The 20,498-nt window shown below is 37.6% G+C and overlaps 1 protein-coding gene and 1 long non-coding RNA gene across 2 annotated transcripts in view; both read right to left on the bottom strand.

Annotated features, from left to right (window-relative positions):
* pcdh9 (protocadherin 9) overlaps positions 1–20,498 on the bottom strand; it is a 535,263-nt gene that overhangs the window by 6,788 nt on the left and 507,977 nt on the right. The gene's annotated exons all lie outside the window — the stretch shown is intronic.
* Positions 7,609–16,405, bottom strand: LOC147843328 (uncharacterized). The gene is made up of 4 exons (XR_015493110.1): positions 14,388–16,405; positions 12,017–13,398; positions 10,142–11,721; positions 7,609–10,104 (listed from the first exon to the last, which is right to left on the bottom strand). It is a non-coding gene; the product is annotated as an uncharacterized LOC147843328 (long non-coding RNA).

Genomic DNA, 20,498 nt, shown 5'->3' with positions numbered 1-20,498 from the left:
TATTACAGTATAATAAAAGTGAACCTGTTACTTTACATAACTTATCATTATTATTATTTTTATTATTGTTGTTGTTATTATTATTATTATTATTATTATTATTAATCATTTATTTTTATATGAAATTAAATTATTTAAATATTTGTATTTTTAATATTACTATAACTCAAATAAATATTACATTATTTCTTAATATTATTATTATTATTATTATTATTATTATTATTATTAATAATAATGTCTTTATAATAATAATAATAATAATAATAATAATAATAGTAATAATAATAATAATTATTATTATTATTATTATTATTATTATTAAAGTGTGTTTTTTTACAGTGGCATGATATCGTTACTAAAGTAAATATATTATATTTTGTATAAATTTCTATATTTATATAATTATTATATAATTTTAATGTATTATGATACTTTTATTATTAGTAGTATTATTACTATTATTTATAATTCATTTTATATAAATTTACAATATATTATAATACTATTTTTATTAAAAACAATAATAATAATAATAATTATTATTATTATTATTATTATTATTATTATTATTATTATTATTATTATTACTTCAAATATACATATTACATATTATTTATAATAATATAATTTTATTCATTATTATTTTTATTATTATTATTATTGTAAATATTAAATAGTATATTAATCATATAGTATTATGACAAATTAATTTTACTAGTATTATTATTCATATTAAAAATAAATTTTATTTAAATGTACAGTAGATTATACTAATAATTTTATAACAATATAATAATAATAATAATAATAATAATAATAATAATAATAATAATAATAATAATAATAATTCTTAATTTAAATAGACATATCATTTATTATTTATAATAATAAATTTTTATTATTATTATTATTATTATTATTATTATTATTATTATTACAAATACAAATTCTACAACTATTAACGTTATTTTAAAACGTGTTCTGCTTGAGCACAGGCCGTAACGCAGTGTTTCAATGTTTGTGATGTTTGTATTTTTCTTTGATTGTTTACTGTGACAGATATGAGTGACATAATGAACAGAAGGGATTTTCGGCGTGTTGCTAAACAAACTGAAACTGGAGCTGTTCTGTTCTGTGATGAGACGAGACGAGGTGCTGGAGTTAATCTCACAGCACTTTATATTTAGCAGTTCAAGCTGCTTTCGAATCAACTTTAGGCCCGTGTTTTATCACTCAGCAGCTGGTGGGAGACGGAGCTTTCGAGCTGGACCGAGAACAGTGCAACCAGTGGTCTGTGATAAACGCCTGAATTTCTACTCCAATGCTGGAAAAACCAAGAGCATATGTTTGCCCGTAACACTGATAGGGACATTTTAAAAGCAAGAGTGCCCAGATGCAGGTGTTTTTTTTTTTGTTTGCTTCAGTCAAACTGTCTGTTCCAGCTGAAAAAGCAGTGCTCATCTTACGTGCAATTTTAGCAGAAATTAATTTGTCTTGATTTGGGTTATTTTATCTGCTATTATTATTATTTTTTATTATTTTTTATTTTCTATCAAATCATTCACTTGTACACTTACCGGCCACTTTATTAGGTACGCCTGTCCAACTGTTTGCTCACGGAAATTTTTAATCAGCCAATCATATGGCAGCAACTCAATGCATTTGGGCATGTAGACATGATCAAGACGAACTGCTGCAGTTCAAACCGAGCATCAGAATGGAGAAGAAAGGGGATTTAAGTGACTTTGAATGTGGCATAGTTGCTATTGCCAGACGGGTTGGTCTGAGTATTTCAGAAACTGCTGATCTACTTGAATTTTCACGCAAAACCATCTTTAGGATTTACAGAGAATAATCTGAAAAAGAGAAAATATCCAGTGAGTAGTAGTTCTGTGGGTGCAAATGCCTTGTTGATGCCAGAGGTCAGAGGAGAATGGCCAGACTGGTTCAAGCAGATTGAAAGGCAACAGTAACTCAAATAACCGCTCGATACAACTGAGGTCTGCAGAAGAGCATCTCTGAACACACACAACACGTCCAACTTTGAGGCGGATGGGCTACAGCCGCAGAAGACCACACTGTGTGCCACTCCTGTTAGATAAGAACAGGAAACTGAGGCTACAATTGGCACAGGCTCACCAGAATTGTTCAACAGAAGATTGGAAAAATGATGAATCTCAAATTCTTTATTTAAATGGTAGGGTCAAGATATGGCGTCAACAACATGAAAGCATGTATCCATCCTGTATCAACGGTTCAGTCTGGTGGTGGTGATTTAATAGTGTGGGGGATATTTTCTTGCACACTTTGGGCCTATTAGTACCAACTGAGCATCGTGTCAACGCCACAGCCTACCCGAGTATTGTTGCTGACCATGTCCATCCCTTTATGACCACACCTTACCCATCTTCTGATAGCCATGCCATAAAGCACGAATCATCTCAGACTGGTTTCTTAAACATGTCAATGTCCCCAGTGACCTCCACAGTCACCAGAACTCAATCCAATAGAGCACCCTTGGGATGCGGTGGAAAGGGAGATTCGTATCATGGATGTGCAGCTGACAAATGCAACTGCGTGATGCTATCATGTCAATATGGACCAAAATCTCTAACAGGGTATATGCAGGAATCCTAAATACCTTTTTAAGACTTCCTGAAGACCTTCTTAGAATATTTTAAGACCTCATCGCCACTTCAAGTTCTAGTATCAAGCCTTTAACATAATAAACAGTTGTAGTTAAATAAATCAATGAAGCACAACAATGCAACAGAACTCAGATAAGCTTGGAAGAAACGAAGCTTGAAAGAATAAATGATGCGTCAGGGTTCAGCCACTGTTTAAACTCGTTATTCTACGCAAACTTACATTTTCCCATTTTGCCGTCTGTTTCGCTCTAATGTTTGGCTACACGTGGAGAGCACCACATCACCTGTTGCAAATTACGTAACATCACCCGGATGGAGGAGCTTGACCGGACATGCCCCGGCCTGAACCAATCGTGTTGATCAAGCATGCCATTGTTAATATTCCTTTCCTTTTCTTGTTGGCTTAGTCCCTTTATTAATTCGGGGTCGCCACAGCGGAATGAACCGCCAACTTATCCAGCAAGTTTTTACGCAGCGGATGCCCTTCCAGCCGCAACCCATCTCTGGGAAACATTCACACACACACTCATACACTACAGACAATTTAGCCTACCCAATTCACCTGTACCACATGTTTTTGGACTGTGGGGGAAACCGGAGCACCCGGAGGAAACCCACGCAAAGGCAGGGAGAACATGCAAACTCCACACAGAAATGCCAACTGAGACGTAGTTCGAACCAGCGACCCAGTGCATTCATGCTGTGAGGCGACACAGCTTTGGTATTAGGCGGAAAATAAATATATTTATGCTTTTTTGGAGTCAAACACTTTGCATAACTCTTGAATAAAATTTAAGACCTCTTAAAAACGCAATTAAGACTTTTGAATACCTTTTAAGGGCCTTAATTTTCTCATAATTGACTTCAATTGATATCAGCTTTCAATACTTTTTAAGACCCTGCGCACATCCTGTCTGAGGAATCTATGCCACGAAGGATTAAGGAAGTTCTAAGAGCAAAAAGGGGGTCCAACCTGGTATAAGGAAGGTGTACCTAATAAAGTGGCCGGAGAGTGTATATAAGTCATTATTTTATTAGCCACTGTTATTATTATTACAATTTCTTAATTCATTTTTACAACAACAACAACAAAACTTAATTAGTTTGGAACATTGGTTTGACTAAATCATGACAGAATTTTCAGTTTTAGGTGAACTATCCCTTTTACGTCAGTGCCATTGAGCTCTATTGGCCATCATAAGTTACACTACGACAGCAATCCAATCCAATGTGTTGACGACTTAAAGAGGTCAAAAGTGCGCATCCTCGAAATGTTTGCATCATCCATTGATGGCTCCTAACAGCAGATATTAGAACACAGCCTTTGGTGAACACATCCAAACATCATTCAATGGCAGCGTTTCTCCATGATCAACCCTCCTCAGGAGTTAATCTATTCCTATGATGGCAGCCTCCATTCCTCTCTTGTCATCAGGCTAATAACATGGGCCATTTGGTGCTTCAGCGTCCCATAAAGCAGCATTAGATCTAGCCCTCATCCCTCATCAGGACTAAAGCTCCATACCTGCTCCGTAATCCATATTTCCATCACTCTGACATGTTTGTGCGAATGCAAAATAATGGCACAAAGTCTGATTTACATCCATAATGTGTGATACGAAAATGCAGCGCCGATCACGTCAGCAACAAATAATAATGAATGCGGCATACGCGCTGACGTTCAGAGATTTTTGTCACTATATTTTTTTTCCCACTGTATACTCGTGCCATTTATAGAAGGCAGCCCTATTTCCACATGAATTTAAATATTTATCCCCGGAGGGAGACCTGTCAGTCCCCGTCTGTTATCAAGGGAAAATAAGCTAACAGAAGAACAGAACAGCCTCCACGCATTCAGACATATGTGTTTATTGCGACGTGATGGCGACGTTAAAAGGAGTTTATTTTTTTAGGGCTGCCACTCTGTAATTTTCAGGCTCCTGCGGGCATTCGGCATTTTTAATTTTCCAGATGGAGTCAGAATGGTTTAATTGCTCTTGCCACCCCCTTCCAATGCATTGAGAAAACAGTATTAGTATTATGACCTGCTACCAAGTTTCTGTTTTTATTACTGCACCCCTACCAGAATATATATATATATATATATATATATATATATATATATATATATATATATATATATATATATATATATATATATATATATATATATATATATATATATATATATGAGCAATTCCATGAAAATGTCAACCTTGCCATAAAAAGAAAAATGTTTTCACCAAAATAGCAAAACCGTGTCTACATTTTTTTGATTAGGCAAGTGTTTTACAGTACTTTAAAAATACTTAAAAATGTCTCTGTCAATGTTTTCAAACTATTATATTTAATTCCCCAAAGTCAAACAAATGCCAATTTCACATCCGTCACATCCATAACGAAAAAGTGTCACATCCATAACAAAGCTTTTCCCTCAAAAATGCAAAAATGTCAAAATAAAATAAAATCAATCAGTTTTGTTCTATAAAGAGCCAACTCTTATCCTTTTGTTAAGCATTATTTATTTTGGGTTGTGAAGTTTAATTCACAGAATTTCTACGAAATATGTTGTATACTGTAAACTCGCAGACTTTTTTTGTCACATCCATAACGCTTGTTTATTTTCCTCATTTAAAGTATAAAAATGTTCACAGATTGAATTTTTTTGATCCCATAACTCTATGGTTAGTTGTTTTGGAAAATATAAACAGATGATTCAATATATTGTTAACGTATACTTTCTCTGCGAATTTATGTTTAGAATTTTTACTGCAAATGTCACATCCATAACGCTGGAATCAGCCATATATATATATATATATATATATATATATATATATATATATATATATATATATATATAGTACTATTTTTGTCAACTTAAGCTCATTCTGAAAATTTACTTAGCAGGAGGTACGTATGGCTGCATTTAATTTTTTTAAGCGAACGCTACGGGGCGTTGTGACGCCGTTCCTCTTTGTGCTCGCCGGCTGACAGCTTACCTCCGTGTGGAGGGCTTTCTCACCGCAACCAGTTTGTCCAGTTAGCTCATCGTGTACGTTCGCGGAGTGGAGACGCCGAGAGGAGCTGGCTGCGACGACTGGGTTCGAGTCTGGGGAAGAGCGGTTCCAGAAATCAAGTAAGACAAAAACAGAATCCAAAATATAAAGTGAACGAGTTCATAACAGGGTGAAAATGTAGCAAAATCAGAAAACGTGGTCAAAATCAGACAAGGGGGCTTTTCTTTTTCTGGACGGCTTTTGTAAATCGTTGCTTGTGTTTTGGGAAGCAAGCGCACGAGCAAGTCAATCATTAAAACCGGGTTTAGGGAAGGAAGAGGATGAGGTAGGGTCGGGTCAGGCGATTGGCCCATCGCCCAGTCAATCATTCAGTTAGTTAGTCAGTCAGACAGATGGTTACTCAACAGCGGCCTCCGGTGGGTTCGCACGAGAACAGCGCGGGCGCAAATGACACTCGCGAGAGACGTTTGAGATGCAAAAAAGTGCACACAACGGCCTCTCGTGGATTCACGAAAACAAAAACCTCTCAGGTCGTATTTTGCGCTCTCCAGAAACATCCACGGGCGACATTTTCAGAAGGAGCCTGGGTTGATTTTTGTATGCTCAAGGTTGTATTTTTTTTATTTTATTTTATTTTTTTTATGAAAATACATTACTTAATAGTGATATAAATCTTGAGAGAAGTATTTTATTTAAGTAATATTAATTAATAAAGAGTACAGAATGGGAGTACTGTACACTACCTGACACAAGTCTTGTCGCCTATCCAAGTATTAGGAAAAACAAATAATAACTGGACTTCTAGTCGATCATTTGGTATCAGAAGTGGAATTAATGAAAGGTGAAGACCTCTAGATTAAGATTATTTTACCAGAATAATGTCCAGTATAGCATATAAAGTCATGCTGCAGTGGAAAAAAGCATTAATATTGTGTCTGACTTCTACTACATCTCAGCAATGACTCAAATCACTTAACTCAACTTAATTACATTAATAAAGTCATCTGGAATGGTAAAGAAAGCTTCCAGCAGGACTTCTATAGTTCCTCAAGATTCTTTGGATTCATCTGCAATGCCTCCTCCTTAATCGTACCCCAGACATGCTTAATAATATTCATTCGAGTGACTGGGCTGGCCAATCCTGGAGCACCTTGACCTTCTTTGCTTTCAGGAACTTTGATGTGAAGGCTGAAGTATGAGAAGGAGCACTATCCTGCTTGTCTTGATACCTCAGGCTGTTGATTTTGCCATCCACCCTGCAGATCTTTTTATCTGCAGATCTTTTATGCTCATCAATGCTGTATTGGTTTGAGGCATTTCAAAATATTAACATTGAAAATATATTTTTAAAAAAATGTCAGATTTAAGTCTTTGGTTTAAAATGAATTTTAAAAATGGCAGTCCTGCATAATAATAATAATAATAATAATAATAATAATAATAATAAACAATAAAAATAATAAGTTTGTAAATCAGATTTGTATTTATTTATTTATGTATTTATACTTATGCCCCATTCACACAGGGATTCAGCGTCAACCCTTGACAGAGGGCGTGTCTGAAGTTTGAGCTGACGCAATCGTCATAGCAGTGTCAGCCAATTAAATTAGTCAGCAATAGGCCACTGTCTGAGCTGGTGTATTTGTACACAGCGATCTGATTGGCTGACGCTTCCATCGGAGGTTGAAAAGTTGAGTATGTCCTAACTTCTGCAGTGAGCAACGCCTCTGAAGCGGCACCGAGGGATCCACAATGCAGTTCGGCAACGCCTGATGTCACCCATTCAAAGTGAATGGGAAGCATTAAAGCTGACGCACCGTGTGAATGGGGCGTCAGGGTCTTGATCAACAGAAACAGACTATTATCAATGTTGAAAATAGTAGAGCTGCTTAATATTTGTAATTATGATTTTTATTTTTTTATTTTTTTATTTATTTATGTCTTGAACAATTTACGTTTTGTTGGTCTTGATCAAGTTTTCTGTTATGTGTCCCGTTTATTACATTTATATATAAGACCAGTCTCTCTCTCTCTATATATATATATACACTCACCGGCCACTTTATTAGGTACACCTTTTTAATTGCTAGTTAACGCAAATTTCTAATCAGCCAATCACATGGCAGCAACAGGGTCAAGACGATCCAAGCATCAGAATGGGGAAGAAAAGTGATCTAAGTGAGTTTGAACATTAAGCGCGAATCATCTCAGACTGGTTTCTCGAACATGACAATGAGTTCACTGTACTCAAATTGTACCCACAGTCACCAGATCTCAATCCAATAGAGCACCTTTAGGATGTGGTGGAACGGGAGATTTGCATCATGGATGTGCAGCTGACAACTGCATGATGCTATTGTCAATATGAACCCAAATTCTTCCAGTACCTTGTTGAATCTATGTCACGAAGGATTAAGGCAGATCTGAAGGCAAAAAGGGGTCCAACCCGGTACTAGAAAGGTGTACCTAATAAAGTGGCCGGTGAGTGTGTATAACACACGCACACACTTTTCTTTCTGGTGAAACTCGAAACAAAAACACATCCTCTAAAGATCTTTCTGAATAAAACTGCTTGCCCAACTACTATTATTCGTACTTATATAACAGTGCAGTTATTTGCAATGGACTTCCCAAACTCTAGCATTCAATTTCTCCGCACTTTAACTGCTTGGAAACTTTTAAACATGATTTTGTTTCTAGGCAGACTGATAAAACCTCCGCGCCCAGACTCCCGGTAATTGCACGGAGTCAGCCAATCAGATTGCAGCTTGTCATTTTAGCAAAGCCAAATATGCATTAGACAGTTTACTGATGGTCTGTAAGTCCTTGCCTTCTCCTTCCTCACAAACCGCTCGCATGTCGCTGAGCAAGACACAGTCCATCCCTATCACTCCTCTAATGGTCTCTGAGGAGGCATGGGAGCATGGCATTATGGGACTGACATGAGGAATCATGAGGGATGAATTAGAGACTGAGTAACGGTGACAGGAAAATGAATTTCACAAATGAGATTGGAAAGAGAGAACGAGACGGGAGAGAGAGAGCGAGGGAGAGCGAACGCGTGACTCTGTTTGAACTTGCCCCACATTTCCCTCTCTAACAGTGTATTATGTGTGCGAGAGCTTTCAAACCACAGTAACTTTATGGTGAATTTGAGAGGATTTTCTGATTTCTGACAGACAACCCTTGCGCGCCACAGGAAACGGAGAGAGAGGACGGAAACACACACTTCACAGAAGAAAACAATTTCACCCTCAAACACCACCGACGAAATGCATTTCCTTTATTTAAAAACATTCCCCCTTTTGAATGGCTTTCCTGTTCAAAAGACTGTACGTGGAGCACCTGAGGTTACTCAACTGGTCTGCATATAAAGTGCTGTGCTCAGGGATGAAAATAAAAGCAAATGGAGAAAAGGAAATGTGAGTGAAGAAGAAAAAAAGGTAGCTATTGTATGCTGTAGGTGGTCGCTAAGATGTTTGAACGTTTAAATTTAGCATGTTTCTTCGCTAGAGTGCTTAGCGTGGTTGTCCATCATGTCTTATTAATATTCCGGCTCTGAGATATGGCAGGAACATGTTTCTAAGTGGTCGCTAGGGCCTTTTGTGCAAATACATGATTATTATGTCGAGATACGGATGGGGCCTGTTGCTGAATGGTTGCTAGGGTGTCTTAATATTCTGTTGTGGTGTTACTATGGTGGTGCTAGTTGGTTACAAGCGTGGATACAAATGCATACTTGTGTATACTTATTGTTTGTGCAACAAAAGGCTAGAACGTGTTGCTAGCGTGGTTGCTAGGGTGTTGATGCTGGTTGCTAGGGTGTGTTCTGTGTGAATCACTGGTATTTGTGTCAGTATGTGGCTGGCATGTGCTGTAAAGTGATTAATAGGGTCTTTTGTGTGAGTACCTGCTATTTAAGTCGAGATATGGATGGAACCTGTTTCTGAATGGTTGCTAGGGTGTCTAAATATTCTGTTGTGATGTTACTATGGTAGTGATGGTTGGTTGCGAGGGTAAATAACAATGCACACCCATGTATACTTAATGTTTGTGTCAACATATGGCTGGAACATGTTGCAAAGTGGTTGCTAGGGTTTTGTTGTTGGTTGCTAGGGTGTGTTTTGTTTGAATAATTGGTATTTGTGTCAGTATATGGCTGACATGCTTTGCAAAGTGATTGATAGGGTCTTCTGTGTGGGTACCTGCTATTTAAGTCGACATATGGATGGAACCTGTTTCTAAATGGTTGCTAGGGTGTCTTAATTTTCAGTTGTGGTGTTACTATGGTGGTGATAGAGTGGACACTAGTGTATACTTTATGTTTGTGTCAACATATGGCTGGAAAATGTTGCTAAGCAGTTGCTAGGGTGTTGTGGTTGGTTGCTAGGGTGTGTTTTGTGTGAATAACTGATATTTGTGTCAGAATATGGCTGACATGCTTTGCAAAGTGATCGATAGGGTACCCACCTGCTATTTAAGTCGACATATGGATGGAACCTGTTTCTGAATGGTTGCTAGGGTGTCTTCATTTTCAGTTGTGGTGTTACTATGGTGGTGATAGTTGGTTGCAAGACTGGATACTAATGCATACTAGTGTATACTTAATGTTTGTGTCAACATATGGCTGCAAAATTTTGCTTGTATGGTTGCTAGGGTGTTGTAGTTAGTTGCTAGGGTATGTCTGCGTGTATAACTGGTTTTGGTAATGTGAATACACAAGCTGAAAAGTACTGTAGTTGCTAGGATTTTTAAAAAAATGTGTATGTAATTGTGATGTTGCAGGTGGTTACTAGGCTGTTGCTCGGGTCTTACCTGAATACCTGAATAAATGGCTGTAACTTTGCTTGGTTTGGGGTGTTTGGGGTAAAAGGCTGCGAGGATGTTTTACATATTTGTTGTGGGTGGTTGCTAGGCTCTTGGTAATAGTTTGTTTGGGTGTTCTGTGTGGATGGCTAATATTCATATTGAAAGCAACAGTAAGCGAATTAGTTATTTTACAACAATGACCTTTAACAGGAAATATGTCAGGTATAGAATGCGACCTGGAAAATGTTAGGTCATGGCGTTGATATCAATCCCCCCCTCCAGCCTCTACGATCGATGCATTTCAAACCTATTTCCCAGCTTCCTCCATCTTAATGATATCATTTCAATGGCAGAGTGAGATTGATCATGTCGAATGACCCTCTGCTCTAGCCATGTTAACTAAATTACTCCAGCTCTGTTCTCTTCCCATTTTATCCCTTTAATTGTGATTTCCATTCCGCTGACAGGGTTGCATCTTCCATTAACATACAAATTGATGCTCCATGAGACCTGTCTCAAACCGACGTCCGATATCCACCACGTATCGATCCGCCATGATGACCTGCTGGGTTGGGCTGAACGAAACAAACCCAACACAGTCCAACTGAGACTAATCCAAGAAGATGTGGATATCGGGGATAACTGGTCAATTCTGTCTAATCAAGTTGAATTAAATAAAGATTTGGTGCGACCAGCCAATTTCATTCTTTCATTTTAATAAAGGGGTCATATTATGCTTTTAAAAAGACGTAAGGTGACGTAACGTCTCAGGTGTCTCCAGAGTGTGGCTTTGAGATTGTGACTCAAAATACCATCATCATGGATCATTAAACATACAATGCTGCAAATTTCTCCTTTTGAATGGAAGAAAACAACATTTTTTCTTCTTTTTTTTTCTTGAGTGTATTTAAATGCAAATAATTTGCAAGTTCCCACCCACTTTCCAGAAGAGGGTGGAGCCTTTACAACTTATGCCACAGTCACACTGCATAAAAAAGACAAGCTTATGCAACAAGTTTTGCATGTACCTGCATTCCGAAGTTGAATCTTTGAGAACTCTGACCTGCTGAGACCAATGCTGCATCCCAATTCTCATACTATCCATCCTAAATAGTATTCGAAAAAACAATTAGTATGTCACAAATTAGAGTATGTTTAAAAAAAGAATACGAAAAAGGTTCCTGGATGATCTAGTATTTCCAGTGTAAATTCGACGTGTAGAACCGTCTATACTCTAACTGCTAATTGTAGTATCAGTCGTTGTTGTGTGGGAAGAAGAAGACAGGGTCGGCGATATCAGGTAAATAATATACTTTTATTTTTCAATGCACAACACGTGTAGCAGTTCAGGTGTGTGTGTGCTCTCTCCTCTCCCCGGCTGCTCCTTCTCTTCTCCTTAAGAAGGGTGTCTCTCCGGCTCAATCACTAGAACAAACAGGTGTTATTTATTATTTCTGATTGGCCTGCTGATTAGCCGCCAGGCTCTGAGCATGCTCTCCCCCCTCATTGGGTGTTCGATCATGCTTACCTCTCCACACTAATATTGCCCACAATGCATTGCGTGTTGGATATAAATTCGATTAGAACTACAATTCCCTGGTAAAAGTGTAAATAAACTACAAACATGGTGGACGTGTGAGACCAAACATCAAGTAGAGAGGCTTGTGTAATTAAATATGAAAGAAATGTAGATGATGTGTTGAGATGATTGACAGGGGATGTAACTAAGCAACATAACAACCTGTTAACGAGGAAAAAGTATATCTCAAAGCTTGCATACGCTTCTGTTGCACACTAAAAAGTGTATACTTTTCCTTCAGAAAAAAAGTACAAACTTTTAGGGCATAGTAAAAGTGTGCGAATTGGGACACAGCATGAAAGAAGATCAAAATGTGATCTCTCTGTGCAGAAATGAAAAATATTTAGCAATTTCTCACTATTATCAGTGTTGCACCATCTTGTTCTGCCCTTTTCGAAGCACTGTCCAGCAGAAGTTTAAACACTCAAAACTCTAGTGTAACTGCAGCTTTACTCAGGCAAAATAAATTGTAATCTCATGATAGAAGAAAACTCCTGATATACAGATTTTTGTGTGTACAGAACCGAAGTGTCCACAAAGATCACCGGATATTTCATCTCTTTAACATAGTCTACCTTTAACAATCGAAAAATCCTGCTTTTGATTCTTAACGGTTAACCCCCATGCTAAACAATCTTTCAGATGGGGAGCTAGTGGATGGGATGCACAAGGAAAGAAACCAAAAAGCCACTCTGGCGACATCCTTACATCCTGTTTTATTTACAATCTCCTCACTGCTGCAATAGGGCACTCAATTTTGCATGTGTTGTTATTCCGACTTGAAGTGATGAGCACGCTCTCTTAATATCTATCGTAACTAGATGGTCATCAACCATTTTCTCAGAGAATGATAAAGGGATAAACCCTAGCTACAGCTCTGATGCAAGTTTATGGAGAAAAAAGCACTGCAGTGTTTGGGTGCGCTGTGTTTGTCTGTGTAGAAAATGTGTATAGTTCACATGCACGCCACTTACACAACACGTGTGCGTCACTCCCATATGCGCGTTGTGCAAGTCATGCGCCTCCATTGGAAATGACAAACTTAAACCCTAAGCTTATTCGCACTACTAAATATGTGGCTGCGCTCGGCAGCCACATATTTAAAAAAACTATAGCGCTTCATATCAAAACTACATATCAAACTTTTTTTTATCGATGTTGACAATGGTGTTCGGTCAATAAATATCGATACCAATTTTATCGCCCAGCCCTGGAAGAAACAATGAAACCGCAGCCAAAATGAAAATACCTGTGTTCGTGTGGACAGAGCCTCAGTTTCCACTTCAATGTTGAAAATAAAAAAAGTAATCTTTTTGTGCGTTTATAAGCCTTAGTGTGGCTAGTGTGTGTTTACCCTCGGGCAAAAAAAATATATTAATAATAATAATTATATATTATATATATAACACAACTATTAACAAATTTTACACATGATTTCGGGTGCCAGACAAGTTTTAAACCTTGCCACAAATAAATCTAACTGTATAAATAATTACCCAGGATAGCGAAAACAAAACTTATACAAGACCCTCCGTTACATACAGTAACATAGAACCATACGAAATAAGAACAAGAAAATCGGATTCCACTTAGAAAGATTTAATGAACTAATTTAAATGGCAAATACAACTACAAGTAACAACAATACCAAAAAATAAATATTTATATAGTCAATATCCTACAATCATTTTAAGTAACCCAAAACAAGATTCCCCTCAAAAAACAACAACAAACACACCAAGAAATAAATAAACAAAACTTTTCAATTTTCTCAAATATCTAATTAAATGAAAATAAAGGGAGGTTGGGTGGAGAATGTATGTATGTAAGTGTATGAGTGAAACTGACCCAAGAGCAGTGGTGATGTCAGGAGGTTACATGTCAGCAGTTCACTGGCTGGCAGGTGACTTGGCAGAACAGACAGAAGTGACGAACAGGGAGCAGTTTTCGGAGGTGTCCTAACACATCGACACCGATAACTTTGTAACACGAAAGTAACGTAAGACTGGCACTCGTCAGCAATTACACGGAAACTTGCTATTAAGGTGGCTATAAAGGACAAGTCAGTGAAAACTTGAGCATCGCCACATCTCTTCCTCAGCTTTCTCAGACTCAGGCAGAGCCACAACCGCAACGCAACTTGGTGACGCAAACACCACTCCCACACTGGAGGTCAGAACTCTCTCTCAGAAAAAAAAACCCTTTTATAAAATTTTACATCATTGTAATTGGTTGTAGCATCCAATGGGGATGAACTCATTATAAAAGTCAGTGACAAAGGAAGTAAACACAAAATAGGGGCAGTACAGAAAGTTTCTGTATTGTCACAAGTACCTTTACTAATGCATCACATTAAAGAAGTTAAAAGTATTCAAGATCGTTTTTCATGTCATCTTCAAATAAGCATGATCACCGCTCAGTCGATAAGAACTAAACAACTGGATCTGTTTCAAAGAAAATGGCAGAATCGTGCACTCCTGCTGATTTACCAACTGATTAGTGATCTGTAAAGTCAGATTTGTTCCCTATCTTCTATGATTTAATGTTATTTTAGAAGAGGGAAATGTAAAAACACAGGGTTTTTTTGTCGACAGCTCCACGGACTTGGATTAAAACTGCTCACAATCAAAGGTTCCTAGTACAATACTCTTTTTTTCCTGCAGATGTTATTATGTTGACGCCAAGGTTATGGCATCCAAGGTGAACACAATCAGAAGCCAGAGGAAAGCAACGCTCCAGCTACACTTTGATTAAAAAGGAAACATGGAAAGCGGAGCTGTGTCATTAGGAAACATATTCTTTCCTTTGTTCTGGCCGTCCTTTCTTCTTTCCCCCCCTCCAAAATATCATGTTTACAAATAAGTGGCATTACTGATGCGTTCTTTCATGAATAATGATCGCTCTCAGATGCAGCTTACCGAAAGTCAACTCTATCGCCCTTGTGAAAAACAAAAAACAAAGAGGAATTAAAAAAAAAAAAAAAAACCTTGAAATGCTTGTTGTTCAGCATCTCACTTCGGGTCATTCTTCCAATTATTAGACTTCAGTTGATTTCCTAGAAAATGAGCTCTGCTGCGGAGTCGTTTTCGTCAAAAGTGGCAGGCAACTCGGGTTGTGAAACAACAGGAAGCTTGGGGAATATCATGCCACCTGTTTTTCATTGTGTTTGGCATCTCTCTATTCATGAAAATGTGCTCATTCACTCGGATGTCTATTGTAATGAAATGAGAAGCCAGATAACAACAGTTAACATTACAGGCTCTTTTCATCGCAGTTATTGTTGGTAAATTTGAGATCACATGACGGTTAATTAGATTCTTCTTTTACAGAATGATCATCTGACTAATGAGATACTAGTAGAGGAAAATAAGGCATGAGTGTACAACAAAACAAACTCTTCCAAACCTCAGCCATAACTACAGTGTTTGAGGGTCAAAGCTGTTTCATAGGCAGCCAATGAAGACCATAGACTGGCATTAAACAAAATCTGTTGCAAATCTGTAGGTGTCTGCAGGAAGAAAGACAGAAATTTCAATCCAGCCATCCATAATTTATGTCTGCTGGTTCAATCATCCATCTATCATGTCTGCCCGTTCATACATCCATCCTTTCTGTCTGCTAGTTCGATCATCCACCCATCCATCCATCATCCATACATTCATACATCATGTGTGCTGGTTAAATCATTCATCCATCTGTCGGTTCAATCATCCATCTATTCATCCATCCATCCATTCATTATGTCTGCTGGTTCAATCATCCACATATCCATCCATCCATCCATCCATCCATTCATCATGTCTGCTGATTCGATCTTCCATCCATACATCATGTCTGCTGGCTCAACCATCCATCATGTCTGCCAATTCAATCATCCATCCAACTGTCCATCTTGTCTGCTGGATCAATCAATCATCCATCCTTCCTTCCATTCATCCATCCATCATTTTCATTATGTCTACTAGTTTGATCATCCATCCATCCATCCATCTTTCCATCCATCCATCATGTCTGCTGGTTTAATCATCCATCCATCTGCCGGTTCAATCATCCATCAATCCACCCATCCATCCATCCATCCATCCATCCATCTATACATACATACATACATCATTTTCGTTATGTCTGCTGGTTGATCATCCATCCATTCATACATATATCATGTCTGCTGGTTCAACCGTCCATCAATCTGCCAGTTCAACCATTAGTCCATCTATTCATTATGTCTGCTGGCTCAATCATCCATCTATCCATCCATCCATCCATCCATCATTTCTGCCAATTCAATCATACATCCATCTGTTCACCATGTCTGCTGGATCAATCAATCAATCAATCATCCATCCATCCATCCATCCATCCATCCATCCATCCATCCATCCTTTTCATTATTTCTACTGGTTCAATCATCCATCCATCCATCCATCCATCCATCCATCCATCCATCCATCCATCCATCTATTCACTATCATGTCTGCTGGTTCAATTATCCATCCATCTGCCAGTTAAATCATCCATCCATCCATCCATCCCTCCATTTTGTCTGCTTGATCCATCCATCCATCCATCCATCCATCCATCCATCCAAAAAAGCATACATTTTTAGGATTTCATTGCATATTAATTGCATGTCAATGTTTGCATTGTATTCAAATTGTATTCATTTTATTATTCTAAGATTTGCGACATAAAAATTTGCGACATTTCATAAAAAAAAGAAAACACAATTACATTTGTGTGGTGCTTCTAATTAAGTGGTGAAGAGCAGTTGCAAACATTTGACCAAAAACACATTTCTGTAGTCTGGACCAATAAAATGTGTGCTTTGTTTTACTATCAAATTATATGTAATTATTTGTAACTATAACAGATATCTAAAGTACACTGGAAAGGTTTCTACAGAATCGCACAAGATCTAGACAAAAAGTCTCACAAAGTATTTCCAGAACATGATGCATAACGGCACACTGTTTATGACCTAAAAATGATCCTGTAATCAGAGTCAATGAAATTTCCACACTTGGTTCCTAGCCTGATTACAGGTTGAAAACCACTCCTGGCAGTCTTTTGCACCTACAGTTGTAGTCAAACTTATTAGCCCTCCTGTGATTGATTGATTGATTCATTTATTGATTGACTGATTCATTGATTCATTCATTTATTCATTAATTCATTCATTCGAATATTTCCTTAAATGATGTTTAACAGAATAATATATATTTTTTTTAAGTATTTCCTATAATATGTCTTCTGGAGAAAGTCTTCTTTGGTTTATTTTGGCTAGAATGAAAGCAGTTTTTATTTTTTAAAACCCTTTTAAAGTCAATATTAGACCTCAATATGTACTTCTTTCTGTTTGTCTACAAAACAAACTGTAATTATACAATGACTTTCCTATGCCATAACTTGCCTAATTAACCTACTTAAGCTTTTAAATGTAACTTTAAGCTGAATAATAGTATCTTATAAATATCTAGCAAAATATTATGTACTGCCATCATGGCAGAGATAAAAGATTAAAGGTATTATAAATTAGTTATTAAAAGTTATTAGTTATTATGTTTAGAAATGTGCACATGCATTTAAATAGGCAAGACTGCGAGTGTGCACATTCGGACAGACCCAATAACCCATTGCAAACACTGGCAGTGCCCTAGCATCATTATGCTGACTTTCGTGTGTGGACAAACCGGCTCATAAATCCGAGTCCCATTGTTTACAACTGTTTGTTTGTTGTCCTGAAATTGCTCTGGTTCTCTTATCTTTGATTGGCTCTGTCACAGTCTCCAGCCTCCATCCCCGTCACACCCTGTCGTCTCTGTGCTAGGTTGCAGTGACGCCCTGCCCTAGTTTGGGTTGCTTTGGCTTGTTGTTTGGCCTCTCGGTTTGACCTCCAGTCAGTCTGATGACTGCACCTGTCACACCAGCATCACCATGGCAGCCCTCAACCGGCACATGTCACCTTGTGCGATAATCAAAGGCCGGACTGCAGGAAGCTGGATAGGAATCAAAGTGTGTTTGTATGTGCATGGCCATCTTTGTAACGAGAGGGAGGAACATCGGCCAGCTTTTAGAAACACAATGTCTTTTTCATGCATACACATATACACACAGATTGGTGAATAGTATGACACAAAATAATAATAAAAAATATGGACTACTTTATTTGGAAGTATTGAAATTAGTAAATGTATTTATTTATTTATGTATTTTTTATTTGTATGGCATCAGTGACTATGTACAGGCTAATATGCGTCCATTAGATTATTTCAAGTTGTCAAAAATGTCCAATCAAAGCTCAAAATGATGATTCAAAAATAGAAAGGAATAGGCAGATGGTGAAACGATTTCCACCACATTCTTATTTGTCACTGACCCATACACATCATGTCTTCATTAAGAAAGCGCAGAATCAATGAAGCCTCCATCCAGAAGTCTACAGACATGCAGTTGACTTCATAAGCCACCTGAGTCTCCCATTGTCTCGTATGATAATTATAGAGATGTCACAGACATTGTTGCGGTAATTGCTTGTGTGTGAACTGATTATTGCTTTAGTAAATGAACGGTTAGATGGATAATTTCAGCTGACGATTCCAGATGGATTATTGCATGAATAACTTAGGCCATGAAAATATTAATGTGAGAGCTCATGTTTTTTTCCCCCTTTTAAATTCAGGTTGTATAATATTTTTACAGTCACTGTGGTTCTCTTATTTGTTAGTGTTGTCAGCTCTGGATCACGATTTAAATGTATCCTGGACAAAAGCTATTTGTCATCTTATACCAAACATGCCCAATAATGTTCATGTCTGGTGACTGGGCTGGACAATCTTGTGGTTTGTAATGTAATGGGCGGCACAAATGTATTGATACCTCAGGCTGTTGATGTTGCCATCCATTCTGCAGATCTCTCGCAAGCCCCCATACTGAATGCAACCCCAAACCATGAGTTTTTCTTTACCAAACTTGACTGATTTTTGTGAGAAATTCTTAGGTCCATGTGTGTTCCAATAGGTCTTCTGCTGTACTTGTGACGATTGGGATGCAGTTCAACAGATTATACATCAGAAAAATCTACCTTCTGCAACTTTTTCAAATGATCAACTATTAGTCAAGTTATTATTTGTTGATCTTACTACTGGGATTGACAACAAGTGCCTTGGTATTTCTGAGTTGGACTGCTTTTTCGGTTGATTTAGCGACATGACAGAAACATCTCTCAGAGATTCTAGGTCAAATTGATTTGAAACTGTATCAACATAATGGTGACTGTAGATGGGATGTCACTGTCATCTTCAAGAGACCAGTTTGGGATGATTTACATGGTGTTATCCTACTAGAAGCAGTCTTACAAGATGCAAACTACTGGCATTAAGAGATAAACACTGTCAGCAACTATCCTAAGGTGGGCAATAGTGTTTGAATACGGGTCAATTAATAAAAAAGAGAAACAATTGTGCCAAGAAAACATTCCCTAAAGCATCATCCTGAACCATTGACGAAACATAGCATGCTTTCATGTTGTTTACTCCAACTTTTGCAGCAAAAATCAAGCCTCATTAGACCAGGCAACCGCTTTCCAGTCTTCAATCCTACAGTTTTGTTGAGCCTGTGTGAATTATAGCCTCAGTTTGCGTTTCGGAGCTGAAACCAGTGTGCTTGTCTTCTGCTGCTGTAGCTCATCTGCTTCAAGGCTTACCACTGTTTGTCCAGAGATGTTATTCTATATACTTTGTACCTTGCAAGTGAGTTATTGTAGCCTTTTAATCAGCTTGATTAAGTTTTTCAATTCCACTCTTGCATAAATCAGGCATCATCACCCACATCAGCTCATTGGACATTTTCTCTCTTTTTTGGACCATTCTCTGTCCCTATGTGTGGAAATCCAAGCAGATCAGCAGTTTCTGAAATGCTCAGATCAGCCCGTCTGGTATCAACAACCAAGCCAAATTCAAATCCAGTTAAATTGCCTTTCTTCCAAATTCTCTCATTGGTTTGATTACGACTATAGGGTCTGACTGATACGGTCAATTAATAAAAAAGGGACAAAATTGTGCCAAGAACACATTACCTACATCATCAGCCTGAACCACTGATGAAAAGTAGCATGCTTTTATCTGGTTTACTCCAAAAAAGGACCGTACCATCCAAATTTTATAGCAGAAATCAAGCCTCATAAGACCAGGCAACTCTTTTCTAGTCCTGTATCCAACAGTTTTGTTGAGCCTGTGTGAATTATAGCCTCAGTTTGCGTTTCGGAGCTGAAACCAGTGTGCTTGTCTTCTGCTGCTGTAGCTCATCTGCTTCAAGGTTTAACGGTGTTTGTCCAGAGATGTTACTCTATATACTTTGTACCTTGCAATTGAGTGTTTGAGTTATTGTAGCCTTTTAATCAGCTTGATTTAGTTTTTCAATTCCACTCTGGCATTAATCAGG

This window comes from Danio rerio, chromosome 6 (genome assembly GCF_052040795.2).
Source record: "Danio rerio strain M-AB ecotype USA chromosome 6, GRCz13ab, whole genome shotgun sequence".
Classification (NCBI taxonomy): Eukaryota; Metazoa; Chordata; class Actinopteri; order Cypriniformes; family Danionidae; genus Danio; species Danio rerio.
Note: the sequence above shows the minus strand (reverse complement) of the source record. Positions and strands in the feature narration are given on the sequence as shown.